Source organism: Poecilia latipinna, unplaced genomic scaffold (genome assembly GCF_001443285.1).
Source record: "Poecilia latipinna isolate Pla-1442-1.1 unplaced genomic scaffold, P_latipinna-1.0 Scaffold1059, whole genome shotgun sequence".
In the NCBI taxonomy this organism is placed as follows: domain Eukaryota; kingdom Metazoa; phylum Chordata; class Actinopteri; order Cyprinodontiformes; family Poeciliidae; genus Poecilia; species Poecilia latipinna.
The window spans coordinates 212,945-217,824 of NW_015113675.1; positions in this window are offsets into that span (position 1 = coordinate 212,945).

The window sequence follows — 4,880 nt, forward strand, 5'->3', positions numbered from 1 at the left end:
CTCATCACTACATTATCCTAAATGAACTGTCCAAGGGGCTTTAGCTCTCTGAGCTCAGTGCTGCAGAAGTCTGGGAGAATGTGCGAGCTAGTCTGGGAAATGATGAAAGGAAGTGTCTGGTAATGACCAAGGCCCTGCCTCTCCACTTCCCTGCTTGATCCCCAAATGTTTTCAGAATCCTTGTGGCACCTTCACAACACCTCTGTGAAAGAGCTCCTGAAGGAATGAAGAAGTTAGCAAAACCACTTCTGCCCACAAAGCTTGCATCAACAGTGCAAGCCAATACTGTTGAGATCCCAACACTCATTTTCCCCCCGTGGTGATGTGCAAGGCTCCCATTAGTCTCCGAAGCCCGAACTCTGGGCTGAGATGTTTTTGTGTTGTGTGCCAGTGCTTTCCTGTGTACTACTCGACTCGCCTAAAAAACAGTGGAAGAGACACCGTGCGGGGAGGGCGGGAGGGGAGGGTAGGGCACTCTGGAGAATTGCATCCCATTCTGTTTTTCTCCTCTCTTCTTTTTCTTTATACAAGCGATGTCTCTTCTCAGTTAAAAGGCTGTGTTTCTCAACACCATTTCAATGAGCTGACACCCCGACTGTGAGGTGTTGAAATTGGCAAAAAACATTGTCAGCGCGCAGTGTTGTGGTGCCAGTGAACTCCAAAAGTACAACATGAAAGGGGTGATTTTTTTTTTTTTCATTTTTATTTTTTTTTTTATTTTGTCTTTGTTGGAGTGTATTTTACTGACAACATTGCTACACTTTTACTCATCACTGACTTCACCCGAGGAGATGAATAATTTGCAAATGGGCAAACATGCTTTGTTTGTTGTACACTCTGACTGTGTTTGCTTTGGATCACATAGCAATGTTTTGTTTCTGCAGCTAAATAAGCACAAATGGATTAACAGAGCACAGCTTTTGTAATAGTGGGCTATTATTTTATTTTATTTTTTTACAAACGCCACAGATAATAACCTACAATCATCGGCCACTGCTTTAGGTACAGCAACTAATTGGACCCCAGTTTGTCTTTCAACGTCTGATGGCACAAATTTAACAAGCTGTCGGAAACATTTCTCAGTTTTCTCTTTACTTACATTTTAGCATCTTACAGTTGCAGTATTTTTGCTGGCTGTACATTCATCCGTTTTACCAAGCGATGCTCTCCAGTATTGGGATCTGGTAAACGTGGAGACCATTGGACTACGGTGAATTTATCGTCATGTTTAAGAATCTGGTTTGAGATTATTGGATATTTGTTATGTATAGTGCGCTATGCTACGGGACATAACCGTCAGATAATGGTTACACTGTTCGTAAAGCTAGGTACTTTATCAAGAACAATGCGCAGAGAGGCTGTTTTTTTGCTCAGTTTGTACAAAATGGTCCAAGAAAATATCCCCCGACAGCACAACAAGCAGCCTGAACTGTTGATAGTAGGGAGGATGGATTCACGCTTTCATCTTGTTTATGCCAAAATTCTGAAACTACCATCTGAATGTGGCAGCTGAAATCAAGGCTCGTCAGATCAGGTGGTTGCTTTCCAATCTGTTTTTGTCTCATTTTGTTGAGCATTTGCAAATTACTGCCAAACTTCCCTGTTCTTAGTTAACAGGAGTGCTGCATGATGTGGTCTTCTGCTGCTGTAGCCCATCTACTTCAAGGTCTCATGTACTATCAGCTCAAAGATAGCAATACACAACTTTTTATTTAGCTCAGAAACTCATAATACATAATTTTTCAATCCCAATTCCCAAGGTCTGGTTAGATGTAATGTTTAGTAGGCTTAAGCGTTTTAGTTGCAAAGAATTGAAATACAGTTTTCAAACAGATTTGTTCACTTTGATGCACATTTGCTATACGTTAAGCCCAAAATTAATGGATTCTAGCAACAAAGTAAAACTCAATGAGAGTAATGGGTTTTATTGCGATGGTGGAAAAGAAAGGCAAGAATAAGGAATGTGGGTTCATTGTCGCAATGTTTAATAATTGAGCAATGTATTAGTTTTCCTAATATAATGCAGACCTATTTGATTTCCTGGTTCCTTTTTATTGTAGCAAACCAGTTTCCTCCATTCTAGACTGACCTGTAACATCAACAATGCCTTCTAGTCAACATTACCAATCAATGGAAACATTCTTTTCCTTGAAGCATTCTCTGTAAACCAGAGTGATGGTTGTGTGTGAAAATCCCAGTAGATCTCAAAAGTCTGACCCCCAAAAAAACCACACCACCTTCAAATTCACTTGACTCCTCTTTCTCCCTCATCCTGATGATCAATTGAGATGCCAAAAGATACTGAGTTGCTGCATTGTGATTGGCTAGTTCATCTTTTGCAGCAAAAAAGCAATTAATCAGGTCTGCCTAACAGAGAGTCTAGTGAATGTGAAAATAATAATAATAAAAAAAAATCCTCACAAGCATCTTGAGTGAGTGCATTTTGTATCTTATGTTGCATTAAGCCAGCAGTTTTGCTGCCTTGCTGAAGTGTACCATGAGTTCATCTAAACAGGCAGTTAGCTAAGCTCAGCTGATTAATAAATAACCACGCCATGGTCTTGGATCAGTGCACCTCTAATGCGCTCAGACTTTCCGCCTTGTTCCTGTTGCATCCGCTGTTTATTCCGCTCAGCATTGTAAATTCAGGGGAGGGGGGCGGGGTCCAGCTCTGTCTATCAGCATGTCGTAGGGATGTCTCAGCATGTAGTCATCAAATCCCGCTGTGGCACGAGCTCCGCTCATACAGCCGTATTTGTCTCTCCACATGGCCAAACGCAATTGGACGTGAGCTCCCTGTAGCTCAGCCACCCCCACCGCTCATCCCCCCTTATATTTTTCCCTCTCTATCATCCCCTCCCTTTGCTTGTCTAAATTATGTAAGTGCAGGGGAAGCAGTGGAAAGGCGCACAGTGCAGGCCTTTCACTAACCAGGGTCGTGAGCAGCACATGCGGGTCTACCATTCCGCCTGGCATGCCTTGTAGCGTGGCTTACCCACTTCTTTTGTAATCCGAATGCATTTTTAACGAGGGGTTTCCGCAGAAGCTGGGCCAGACATGCAGTGGATAACACTGGAACCGAAGGATCAGCTCACTAAATATTAGAAATTAACATCCATAAATGTGTTGTCTGTGCTCTAGCCATGTGGGGGAATTCTTCCTCCAGCTCTGGGTTTTAGACCGTCTCCTAAAATAACCAAATAGCACTTTAAAACCCCAGAACTCAAAGCAGGCGAACAGCAAAGACCAAAAACACCAAACTGCAGACAGATTGATCTTTGCTCAAAAGCTTTTCTGTCTATATTTTGTAGCCATGTGGATCATTTAATAGATGCTTAAGCAGAATATTTTATTTCTGGCAAAGAAGTGTGTCAAGTATCCAAGTTCACATTCCTAGATACACGCTCCTATGTTTCCTCTGAATCTTCATTTTCTTTAAATATCCCTCTTGTTCTATAAACATAATCTTTACTTGCAAAGCAGCTTGTAGTCTGGAACAGCAGACGCTTTACTTTAAGTCTGCTTTTCCTTGTACACGCACCTGCACAAACGAGCGCAAGCAGAGAAACAGATTTCGCAACAAGTACAGCAGTTGTTCACTGAACTATGACAATTGTACATAATTATAACAAAACACTTAGGAAATTATCACCAATCAAGGGAGAACAGTAGCCTCACAAACATTTTTATTTTAATTTTTATTTGTATTTTTATTGTTCTGACAACATCTTGATAACATGCTCTTTGGCAATTCTTGATTAGATATTGCAGCACAGTTTACAGTTGTAGTGAAAAGTGTACATGCATTCACCATAAGCATACATCTCACAATAGTTTTTTTTAACCTTTTTAGAATTAGTTTTGTTTTCTTTGATGATGAAGTGTAATAGAAATGAATGAATAAAATAACAAGCATTTGATGCACAATTTTAAATTTGTTCTTCACTCCTCCATCGACGTGACTTTTAGACGTAGTCCATAAAGAAACGCAGCAAACCCGGCATAAAAACATGAAGGATAACAATGGGAGAAACTAACAATACTGACTGAATAAATAAATGCAAGACAAAGGAAATGACTTGAAAAACTGGTGAGTGCAGTCAACGGGACTCTTCAAAGCGCACAATTAATGGCATTCATGCTTATGCAAGAGAATCCAGGCTTTTCATTGACACTGTATGTCACAACGACTGCAGTTCAGGTGTCACATACAAGCATTGGATGAAGTCCAAACTCTGCCCTGCTGCTGATGACCAGTTTTAACAGTTGCGCCGTTGTCGCCGAGTAGATTGAAAGAGAGGTCAGCGGCATTTATGTCCTCCTGCTCATCCCTGTGGTCTGTTACACGGCACTAGAAGCTAAGTGTGTCCTATCTGCCAGGCGGTAATCAATAGGCGCTCTTCACGCGGCGCTGAGTTTGTCTGGCCTCTGACGAGTAATTAAAGAGAATGCTTCCTGCACACAGTTATAATGAGTAATGTTGTTTAAAGCAATGCCTCTTGCAGACGAATCAATACTTCTTATTTCCCTCTCATCTTCTCATTTGCGCCCTCCGTCCGCCTCTTCTATTTTTTTGCTGCATGTTGTGCATGCTTGTGTTTATAAAGCCGAGCATCATTCTCCTTAGTGCTTGTAGGTCAGTGTGTCAGTGTGTCATGGCAGTGACGCCTACACATTTTGACAACCGCTGAGAGAAGAAGAAACCAAAATATCAAGTAAACAAAGTTACCCACGTGCCTCCAAAAGCCCGACAGTAATGGGCTGGTTTATCATACGTTTATAATTGGTGATTGTTTTCTAATAGGTAAAAATGCTAATGACTAAAATAAAACAGCATGTCTCAGTGTGGGGTGCGTGCTCTATTGCCTGGAACAGGAGAA